The sequence below is a fragment of the Schistocerca piceifrons genome, chromosome 1 (assembly GCF_021461385.2).
Source record: "Schistocerca piceifrons isolate TAMUIC-IGC-003096 chromosome 1, iqSchPice1.1, whole genome shotgun sequence".
In the NCBI taxonomy this organism is placed as follows: Eukaryota; Metazoa; Arthropoda; class Insecta; order Orthoptera; family Acrididae; genus Schistocerca; species Schistocerca piceifrons.
The window spans coordinates 1,201,279,019-1,201,290,981 of record NC_060138.1 but is presented as its reverse complement, the minus strand read 5'-3'; the positions used below and the strand labels follow the sequence as shown (position 1 = coordinate 1,201,290,981).

The following is an 11,963-nucleotide window of genomic DNA, read 5'->3' as shown; positions in this document are numbered from 1 at the left end:
GTATACTGAGCCCGAGCCCTGTTGCATTTAATCGCTTCGTGGAGGCGGGTCTGTGGAGTGCTGTGGCCGTTCCGGCCGTAGTACTACGTCCTCTGCTTTAGGGGTTGTAGCCTTTTTGGTTGCGGATGCCGTATCTGACTCCTCTGCCTCAGATACGTCCATCTTGTCGTCTTTTTCACGGCTGAGACTTCGCCGCTTGCTCCGTCGCTTTTTGGCTTTCCCCGCGGCCGGGACGTCCACGTTGTTTTCTTTGGGCTCGTCTTCTGATTCCTTCAGAATGCGGGCCGGTTTCGTGACTTGCTTCTTGATGGCAAGCTCACGCATCTCGCTGTACGGCGTGGCGGCGGCGGCGGCGGCGGCGGCGGCGGCGGCGTCGACGCTGGGCTCGGCCTGTGCGGCAGGGCTGTTGGCAGGCGCAGCTGTCGGCTGGGCGGGGGCGCTGACCTCCGCGATCCTCGGCCGCCGGGCGGCGGGGGAGGGGGTGGGGGCCAGGGCCGCGTCGGTCTCCATTGTACCTTCGCCCTCCGAGTCGGAGCTCAGCTGGCGTTTCTCACCCGCGCTACCTGCGACGACCGGGGCCGGTGCAGGAACGGGCGCAGGGGGTGGGGTAGCCGCTGGGCTCTCCGTGGCGGCGGCTGACGGAGCTGCCGCTTCCGCTGGGGCCGTCTCGTGAACACGTGGAGCTTCGCGCGTTACCGCTCCAGCGTAGCTGGCAGTGGCGATTTCTGGCGGTGGATCCGCGGCTTCTGTGCGCGGCCATTGCGCCGGACGTCTGCTCCTCGGACACGTTGCCCTCATGTGCTCCGTGGAGCTGCAGATAGAGCACGTTTGCGGCTGGCCGTTGTATTGCACGACCCCCCTATGCCCACCGATCGTTACAAACGAAGGCACGTGCTTTTTCAGCACCATCGTCACTGCTCTGACGCCAGAATCCACCTTGTACCGGTTGCCAGCACCCCAGAACTCGCGGTTAACGGAGATTACTTCGCCATAGAGACGCAAGTAACGTCCCACTTCGTCGTAAGGCACCTCAAACGGAAGATTGTAGACTTTCAAATGACGCACACCATATCCGGCGAAGGAGATCTTCACATCACTCACTGCGCCGTCTCTGTGCTTAAATTTTCGTATTCCATCGCGTGTGGACACAAGGGTTTCACACCGTATTAGTGTTTTCAGCTTGATAAACTATACAATGTAAAATCGAGCATCAGCCCCTCCAGTTCCTCCTCCTCTATACGTAGTTCGTCGAACATCCATTATTCGATTTCGAAGGCCGTCGGCCTGACGTATTCTCGATCGAATTGCAATTGCAACGTCGTGTTCGAGCGGTTGTACGTGGTCATCGTCACTTACCGAATCGTTAGATCGTGCGTTGGAAACGAACAGCTACGGCTGGCGCGGCGCGGGAGCCGGCAGGCGGCAGGCGCGGCGCGGTAGGATGTCGGGCGGGGACGGCTCGGCGGCCGGTAATCCTCGGCTGCCTGGGACGCACAATAGCGTGCGGCACACGTGTTGCCAGGCGGGCAGCCAGCCAAGTACTAACCGGGCCCGATGTTGCTTAACTTCGGTGATCGGACGAGAACCGGTGTATTCAACATGGTATGGCCGTTGGCGTCCTTATACTGTAGCCGCGCCACAGAAGCAGCATTCGCCTCTTCTCCCAACACACGCAATCGCCGCTTTCCGTGGCACATTTGACGCAAAGCAAGTAGGCGAGGAGACTCACGACACTGCTGCTCGTTGCACCGCCTGTCATTCGTTCGGTGCGTGCGACCTCCGACATTCGCGGGCGACGCATCTTGTAGGGCTTGCGCTGCCGGGCCGGGCGCCGGGTGGCTGCGCGGGGTGTGGCAGTGTCCTGCTGGACCGACGGAAGCTTTCTCACCTGCCAGACACACGCCGCGCTTCCAGATACTTGCGTAATTTGCGCGGTGCATTCTCGCCTGTCGTGTCGCCTCCCCTTCCGTCCCGACTTTGCTCGACTGCCGCTCGCTGCCGCTCGGGTCGCGGTCCATATGACAGCACAAGCACGAGAAACATCTGCGAGACGCCGTGGGCGGCCGTTTCGCCGCTAGTGGAGCAGCTCTGTGCCGGGGAAAGGTGCGGAAACTAGGACAGAAGACACAGGCGCTTCGCCAAAGCATCCATCTCTTCTAGCGGCGAAAGATAGATTTTTGCTTACAAATTTGCAGTTGTACACCGCTACAAAACAAGAAGCCCTGACGTATTTCACAACGTTTCTGTCCTTTCATACTGTTTTGTTACTTACAGAGACACTCTGGAAACCTTCCTTGGCACTCTCTTCTTCAAACAGAGTTCCTTAATATCGTATCTTATGTTTATTACAACAGTTTTAAATCATTGTGGAAACATCTTTGTGACATCGGAAAGGTAGCATGTAAAGAGGGCTGGAAGGGGCAGCGACAAAAAAGCACAAAATGAAGTCAGCCAGAGCTCCCAGGCTGTCACCCATCTGAGTACTAACGTCGTTGCTTATCTTCGGTGGTCGGTCCAGAACAGTTGTTTTTTTATCGTTGTTTTTTTTTAATTTATTTATTTCGTTAGTTTTGGGAGTTTAGCACTGCTACAAAACAGTAGGCTCTGAGTCATTTCAAGAACACATGTGTCGATTCGTAGTGTTTCGTTACTTTCAAGGAGTTCCTAGCACTCTTCCTTCGCGCATTCTTGCTCAAACTGAGTTCATTACTGTGATTTCGTATCTTACGTTTAGTACAGTACTTAAAAATGCTTGTGGAAGCGTCGTTGTCACACCCGAAAGTTGATATGAAAAAGACGCCTGGCAGATGTAGCGACGTAAAAAGGAAAAAATGAGATAGAGCCAACAGCACCTTTTTCTTTTTTTTCTTTTTTTAAAGAGGGCTGGCAGGGGTAGCGACGTGAAAAGGAAAAAATGAAGGGGAGCCAACAGCACCTTTTTTTTGCACCTTTTTTTTGCACCTTTTTTTTGCACCTTTTTTTTGCACCTTTTTTTTGCACCTTTTTTTTGCACCTTTTTTTGCACCTTTTTTTTGCACCTTTTTTTTGCACCTTTTTTTTGCACCTTTTTTTTGCACCTTTTTTTTGCACCTTTTTTTTGCACCTTTTTTTTGCACCTTTTTTTTGCACCTTTTTTTTGCACCTTTTTTTGCACCTTTTTTTTGCACCTTTTTTTGCACCTTTTTTTTGCACCTTTTTTTTGCACCTTTTTTTTTGCACCTTTTTTTTGCACCTTTTTTTTGCACCTTTTTTTTGCACCTTTTTTTTGCACCTTTTTTTTGCACCTTTTTTTTGCACCTTTTTTTTGCACCTTTTTTTTGCACCTTTTTTTTGCACCTTTTTTTTTTGCACCTTTTTTTTGCACCTTTTTTTTTGCACCTTTTTTTTGCACCTTTTTTTTTGCACCTTTTTTTTTGCACCTTTTTTTGCACCTTTTTTTTGCACCTTTTTTTTTGCACCTTTTTTTTGCACCTTTTTTTTGCACCTTTTTTTTGCACCTTTTTTTTGCACCTTTTTTTTGCACCTTTTTTTTGCACCTTTTTTTTTGCACCTTTTTTTTTGCACCTTTTTTTTGCACCTTTTTTTTTGCACCTTTTTTTTTGCACCTTTTTTTTGCACCTTTTTTTTGCACCTTTTTTTTGCACCTTTTTTTTTGCACCTTTTTTTTTGCACCTTTTTTTTTGCACCTTTTTTTTGCACCTTTTTTTTTGCACCTTTTTTTTGCACCTTTTTTTTTGCACCTTTTTTTTGCACCTTTTTTTTGCACCTTTTTTTTGCACCTTTTTTTTGCACCTTTTTTTTTGCACCTTTTTTTTGCACCTTTTTTTTGCACCTTTTTTTTGCACCTTTTTTTTGCACCTTTTTTTTGCACCTTTTTTTTTTTTTTTTTTTTTTGCACCTTTTTTTTTTTTTGCACCTTTTTTTTTGCACCTCTTTTTTTTTTTTTTTTGCACCTCTTTTTTTTTTTTTTTTGCACCTCTTTTTTTTTTTTTTGCACCTCTTTTTTTTTTTTTTTTTTTTTTTTTGCACCTCTTTTTTTTTTTCACCTCTTTTTTTTTTTTTTTTTTTGCACCTCTTTTTTTTTTTTGCACCTCTTTTTTTTTTTTTTTTTCCACCTCTTTTTTTTTTTTGCACCTCTTTTTTTTTTTTTTGCACCTCTTTTTTTTTTTGCACCTCTTTTTTTTTTTTGCACCTCTTTTTTTTTTTTTTTTTTTGCACCTCTTTTTTTTTTTTTTGCACCTCTTTTTTTTTTTGCACCTCTTTTTTTTTTTTTTTTGCACCTCTTTTTTTTTTTTTTGCACCTCTTTTTTTTTTTTTTGCACCTCTTTTTTTTTTTTTTTTTGCACCTCTTTTTTTTTTTTTTTTGCACCTCTTTTTTTTTTTTTTTTTGCACCTCTTTTTTTTTTTTTTTGCACCTCTTTTTTTTTTTTGCACCTCTTTTTTTTTTTTTGCACCTCTTTTTTTTTTTTGCACCTCTTTTTTTTTTTTGCACCTCTTTTTTTGTACGGGCATCCCATCTCCCCTTATAGCCCGGCCTTTTCTCTCTCCACAAAACGCCTTCCCATGGCGAGCTTCTCCAGCTATAAACGTGCCGTTGACTGCTGCAAGTGTTTCGGGGTAACGCCCTCCAAATATTGCCTTCATCGGCGAGGTGTGCTGGAGTGGGTATGTGCTGTGGGCTTCCACTACAATAAGCAGAAAAGAATGTGCATCCTCCAATACAAAAAAAAAGAAATGCAAGGGAATCCGCACTCCAGACTTTATTCCAAAATAAGAGAAACAAAATTGGCTACTGGACGCCGTTGCAGCTTGCTGTGACAGTGATCCACAGCAACGACAACTCGCCAAAGCAACAGTCATGTGACATCCGCCAAAAAAGTGAATCCACCGGAAAGAAATTAAAGTCCGAAAAAAAAAGGGTCTCCGCTAATGGTCGACGGATAGTACATAGAGAATAAAACAAACGTCGACGCACAGCAATAGGAAGGAGACACACACCAACTGTGATAAAATGATCACCGCGACACAGCCCCCTCAGTCGTCGCGAGAAAAGAACAAATAACAAGGAAGAAATAAAAGAGGAACAAAAAGTAAAGCAAACATAAAAGAACGTGTGACAAACAAAACACCATTCACATAACTGTAGATCATGTGTACGTTTTCGTTAATGTACGGTCCATAGAAACACAACTTTACCATGCCATAAAATCATTATCCAAGAAAGGAAGTCCGTTGGTAAGCAAGGGTTCGTCACAACACGCCAACAGGAATATTGGCAGTAGTGTCAGATAGGAAAAGTAAAAATGTCAAGATTGGGTATGTAGTCTTATCAGGTAAGTGACAATTTAGTGAATGCATGGGCCAAGGCAACATGCAAAAAATTGGCGAAAGTCAAGGAATAAGCCGGTCGACTGAGGGTCAGACGATGTTCCGCCCAAAGGTAAGACAAAGTCGACGGCATTAGTCAATTTTAGGGTGAAAATACAAAAAACCGTGTGTCCCAAAAGCCAAAGAGTTGCATTCCGTTTGGTGGCCGGATAAGCCGCACACTGAGGCACGATGGCGTCCAAAGCTGTCACCTGCCGCCTGTCCTCTCTGTTGATTAGACGCACCATGTCACACGCAATATCCCAGACAACACGGAATTTCCGACATTCGAATCGGTGTTCGATGGTGTCCTCCTCAGGACACGCATCACATACTCCCGAAGAAATCAGATCGATTGAGTGCAGCTTAGCATTAGTCGGAAATGTGCGGTTGACCACTTTATACCAAGTGGCGTGAACGCTGGCCGGAATAACGGCGGCGGCAAGGTTCCGCCACACCATCTTCCAGTCATGCTGAGGCAGCCGATACTCCCATTTATTCCTGCTCGGCGATCCCCGAAGAGCGCGAACAATTGAAAGGTGGCTACACTGTGCCACTGCGCCAGAGAGTGCGCCAAAGAGTACTATTAAGCCGCCTCCACAGTGCTTGTTATGAGATTGTAGAAGTCAGTGCTTGTTGAGAGTTCGTGAAAGTCAGTGCTTGTTATGAGATCGGAGAGGACAGTGCTAGTACAGAGCTCGTGGTTGTCGTGAAGTCGGAGTAAGATGTTGTAGTAAAGAGTGTTGTTCCATGTCTTATGCAGTTATTTGATGGGAGAGATAGCAGATGTTATTGTGTGCATTTCGTCAATATATATGAAGGTAAAACTTACAATGTCTTTTTATTATTTGTGTATCTGAAATAATGTGTCACTACAGGTTCAGTCAACAAAGCATCTGGCTTGTGTTCTTATATTAGAGTGAATTCTGGTTTTCTTACGGAATTACAGTTTTTCTAAATTTCTTTTGTCACGTCAGCATAGTTGGTATTTAAAAAAAATTCTTGTCTTGTTGGAAAAGAACCGTGCCAGATGTGGACGTTGAGTCACACTCCCACATACAGAACAGTTACATTTGTGCTTGGATTTTGTAGGTCTTATAGTTGCTGGGGACTTAATTAATTAACTGTATTTACGAAAATTTCCTTACATTGTTTGTTGCAGTCAGATAGCGTAATAATACTAGTCAGGGCCAACCGATTACGAGACACTGCGTAATCGGACATACAGCAACAAATACTAAAAACATAAAATCATTTTCATTATATTTAATTAAGCCCCCATGCACAATGTCACCGACATTGCACGCACGGACATCACCGAGCACCAGATAGCTGTTATAAACATAATACCGGCGTACGAAGTTCAACGTGTACGGAATATGACTGACCGATACCGGAGCAATCACCGATGGTGTGCGATATGCATGGAACAAGGCAGCCGTCGGATTGCACGGCCCCTTGTCAAGCACCACGGTAGTCCGCTTCACGAAGAGCGCCGCACACTTGTTGCGAAAGTCAACGAAACCCAGCCCCCCCTCCGCCAGGCTCAAGGTACAGGTTGCCAGGGAGACCTTAAAAATGTCACCCTTCCACAGCAACCAATAGACCGCCTGTTGAAGGGCCCGTTCCAGTTGTTTCGGCACAGGCAGGACTTGTGCCAGATACCGCGAATGGCCAAAATCTGCGTGTTAAGGGCCACCCGTTGACGGAGCGCCAAGTTCCGAGAGGCATACAGTTTCGCAACGGCCCTAACCTTATACAGCGTGGACTGCCAATTAAGAGCTTCCATGCGCTGCGTATTGTCAGTCAGAATGACACCGAGTACTGTCTGCCGTTGCTTGACACAAAACCAGTCGCCGCGAACAGTACGCAGTCGAGGTGTAAGAGGGAGCAAAACAGTTTTCCGAGGATTGACGATAGCCCCCGTCGCCCTCTCAAATCGCTGCAAAACACCACGCAGCCTGTCAATGTCCTCTGGCTGATCGAGGAACACGCCGAGGTCGTCGGCATACGCTCTACAGACCAGCTGATCGTCACCAATGCGAATGCTCCGGCATTCCTGGGCGATTCAGCGGAGGAGCGGATCCAACGCCAAAGCGAAGAGCGACATAGACAAGGGGCAGCCCTGACGAACTGAACGGCTAATAGGTATAACACGACTGGGAATTCCGTTGATTACAACCCGTGACGTGGCATTTCTCAAAATATTGTGCACCATCGTCGTCAATTTAGTGCCAAATCCAAAACCGACCAAGACCTGCCGCAGGTAGGTGTGACTAATCCGACCGAAGGCGTTTTTGAAGTCGACCAGCATGATCGCAGCCGTCCGGAGCCTGTGACTTTTAACATATCCGATACAATCCCGGTACGCCAGAACAGCATCGAAAATATTACAGTCCCTGACAGCGCAAGTCTGATGTTCACTCACCACCTTCGGCATAACGTTCGTCAACCTGTGCGTGATACACCGCGCTATGATTTTATAGTCGGCGTTCAGTAAGGTTATGGGGCGAACATTGTCGAGATTTGGTGTTGCGGTCGATTTCGGAACGAGTGCAATGCGCCCTTCGGTAAATTCCGCAGGAATAGCAACGCCGTTATGGACCTCATTCATGATGCCAATTAAAACATCACTTAAAAGACTGAAAAATTTTAAATAAAATTCTGCGGGAATCCCGTCCAGTCCAGGGGACCGGCCCCTAGGACTCCGTTTCACAGCTGTATCTAAGTCATCAAGGGTAAAAGGTTCATTTAAACTGGCTCTATCCTGTCGTGTTAACACACGTGGGACCCTCTGCAAAAAATCGCGCAGCGCTGCGGCGTCTACGTCCACCTGTCGAAAAAGCGTCGCAAAATGCGCATGAACTTCCCGCTCAATGGCCGCACCATCGGAAGTGGACGTGCCATCCCGCTGGATCCATTTACGGATAGCCAACCGCTCGCGCCGCCGGCGCTCCCTGCTCAGGTGGTAAAGAGAGAGCGGTTCCCCTTCCACGTCAGCCACCGGTTGGCTCCGCGCGATAGGCCCAACACCCTTCCGACGAAGATCATCGAGGAGCTTGGCTTTAAATTGATTAAAAACAGGAAGCAACTCAGGTGACGTCGTGACTCGCTGAGCGAGATCCTTTAAACAGTCCTGCTAAAAACATGCCGTCGACCGACGCCAATGCGCCGCATCGCGGCTAAAATCGATTAAAAAACGCCGAATAGCCGGCTTCGCGACCGCCACCCGCCACCCACCACCCGATAGTACTGCCGTCATCGCCTTTACCACGCAAGAGCTTGCGCCACAACGCAGTAAATTGAGACGTTAGACTGGCATCGTCCAAAAGGCTACAGTTAAATTTCCAAATATGGCTGCGCCGAGTAGGGCGCGCACGCGGCAAGAGGAGTTGACACATGTAACCGCAATGGTCTGAAAAAATTACCGGCAACACGTCCGCCTTCCGGACGTGGGCGGCGAGCGGCGAAGACACATAGATCCTGTCTAATCGACTGTGACCGGTGGCGTAAAAGTGGGTGAAATGCGTCTTGTCCGGATGCAGCACACGCCACGTGTCGCGGAGCCGAAAGCTGTCAACCAACGTACGCAATTCCTGGCACCAGTTAGGACGCGGTTCCTGATCACGACCATCATTCACAGCATTAAAATAACCACCGATCACTAAGTCAGTATGATTACGATGGAGAAGTGGACAGAGATCCTGACCATAAAATTTATTCCGCGCTGGCTTGTCACCGGCATGAGCGTACACATCAACAAAGGCAAGACCATTGACGGTACATGCTATAGCGCGGCCATTTGGCAATATTTCAATATTGCTAACATCAAATTCAGGACGGATTAAGATAGCAGTACCAGTCTGTTCGCCGGACATTATATTATCAACGACAGTAAAATCAGAAGTGTCAAGTAAAAATTACAGAGCCTGACGCGTAACTTCCTGTAAAAATGCCACATGACAGTGGGAGTCATGTAAAAAAGTGAGCAAAGCCGACAACTTGTGCGGATTACTCAACTTGTTAACATTGATAGTTAAAACATTCCACGAACAACGCTCAGGCTCCATACACAATTAAAATATACAAGCACAAAAAACTCCTCATTTAAAAACAGACAGCAACATGGACGGAATTTCAGCCAACTTTGTTAAAAACAAACAGCAAACATGGACGGAAATTCGGCCACCAAAGAAGGGTAAAAAGTTCTCTAAAAGACGGGAGTAATTCCCGTCAACTGGATTAGGGGACAACAAAGAATCCACTAAGTCTCACCGCCTTCCACATCCGCCGCCCACTCAGTGGGGTACACGGGAGTGGGGGTGGACGCGGTCCCAGAATCTGCGCCACCGGAAGCCACCGACAAAGGATCAACGACGGGCATCTCCACGTCGGGAGAAGAAGCCGGCACTCGCTCGGGGGCAGAAGGACAAACACGACGCTGGTGGGTGTCATCAGCCTTCCGTTTTGTCGGCAATTGCGGCGGCGCCACAGCCAAAGCCGTGTCGGCCGGCAGTACCGAATCGTCACCAGCGGGCTGCTGACTTAAAACGGTACGTAAATGTCGAACAGCGACATCACGCTTCTGATCGGCCACGGTGAGATCGTCAGGTAGCGGATGGCGAGAAGCGGCACGCTGTTGGTGTTGCGATTGCTGTGTCGGAGGCCCGGAGCCGGAAGCCTGAGACGGCCGCCGCTAGCGGTCTAGGTCCCGACGCGCGACGCGCTGTTGTGAGTCTTGCCGACCAACCCGCGACTGCCGGGAACCGGCGGGCGAACGGTCAACTGGAGACGGACTACGGTCGGGTCGGGTAAACCCCCTGTCAGAGGAAGGCGACCGACCGACACTACGAGCACGTTGCCTGCTACAACTGCGAGACGAAAATTCATCACGCCGCGGTTTCGGAGCCGCAAAAAATTCCTGCGACTCCACGGCAGCAGAGCGAACAGGAGCACTGGCAGCCACGTCAACTGAGGCAGTCAACGTATCAGAAAATTCCGGTACCGTAACTGGCTGCGAAACAGGTTCCGACACTACATCAGTCGCCGACGCGGGCGTGGGGTCGGACACAGACGCAAGTGAAACACGTGGTAAAGACAAATTTTCGTCAGCCTGCACGGTAGCCGTAGCAGGCGCGGAAACAGCAGACACAGAAGCAATGTCACAATCGGGAGTGGACACATCCATGGCAACCGCGACGTCAGCTAGGTTAGCATCGGCCACGCGGCGCCCGGGTGCGGTGGGGGGGGGGGGGGGGGGGGGGGCTGTACCTAAGACCGTAGCGGCGACAGAGGCAGAGCTGGCCCCGCGCAAACCGTCGTCAATCGGTAATTGAGCAGGCCGTTTACGTTTAGGACAGTCTTGCCGGTAATGACCAACGCCACTACAAAATGAACAAGTTTGAGGCTGTCCACTATAAGTCACAAACGCACGGTGGCCGTTGACCAAAATAAATGACGGAATGTGCTGTCTGACAACCATTTTCACACTCCGCACACCGTTTTCGACTTGAAACAAATAGGCGGAGGACCACTTTTCCTTAATCACTGACAAAACGGTACCGTACGGCCGCAAATAACGTGAAATGGTGTCATTACGTATTTCAAAGGGCAAGTTAAAGATGCGAATTTGCCTAACGCCGAAGCCGGCGTGCGACACAGTCACATTACTAATTTTACCGTCAAGACGTCGAAATTTACGCACACCGTCATTGACAGACACAACAGTATCACACTTGTCAGGAGAGCTCAATTTTAAAAACACTGAATTAAGGAACGTATCAAACTGTATGCCAAGATCGTCATCATGCCGTAACATCAAGTCCTCTAGTATCCAACGGTTGTAAGTAGGCTGTTTATGTTTTCTTATTGGTAACGCCACGTAGCGCTCTATATGAAAAATCACTGGCTGTGCTGTGTGCAGTCTGTGGCTAGTTTGCATTGTTGTCTGCCATTGTAGTGTTGGGCAGCGGCAGCTGGATGTGAACAGCGCGTAGCGTTGCGCAGTTGGAGGTGAGCCGCCAGCAGTGGTGGATGTGGGGAGAGAGATGGCGGAGTTTTGAAATTTGTCATGAACTGCTATATTTATATATGATGATATCAAGGTAAATACATTGTTTGTTCTCTATTAATATCTTTCATTTGCTAACTATCCCTATCAGTAGTTAGTGCCTTCCATAGTTTGAATCTTTAATTTAGCTGGCAGTAGTGGCGCTCGCTGTATTGCGGTAGCTTGAGCAGCGAAGATTTTTGTGAGGTAAGTGATTTGTGAAAGGTATAGTTTAATGTTAGTCAGGGCCCATTCTTTTGTAGGGATTATTGAAAGTCAGATTGCGTTGCGCTAACAAAATATTGTGTGTCAGTTTAAGCACAGTCATTTGTAATTGTTCAAAGGGGACGTTTCACGGTGAATCTCAAAGGCCGAGGGTTTATCAACTCAACGATCAAATTCACATTGGACGTTATTCTGCCTTTCCTCACTATCATCGTAAATCATTTCCACTACTTACAGTCAGGTAGAAACACAAGCCACGAGGCAGAGGAAGCAGACGACACGCGAGGCGCCGCCGGCCCAGTCGCACGAGGTAAACACTGCT

At 48.0% G+C, this 11,963-nt stretch overlaps 1 pseudogene; it reads right to left on the bottom strand.

Annotated features, from left to right (window-relative positions):
* Positions 1-1,498: 1,498 nt before the first annotated feature.
* Positions 1,499-1,616, bottom strand: LOC124724381 (annotated as a pseudogene).
* Between the last annotated feature and the right edge of the window lie 10,347 nt (positions 1,617-11,963).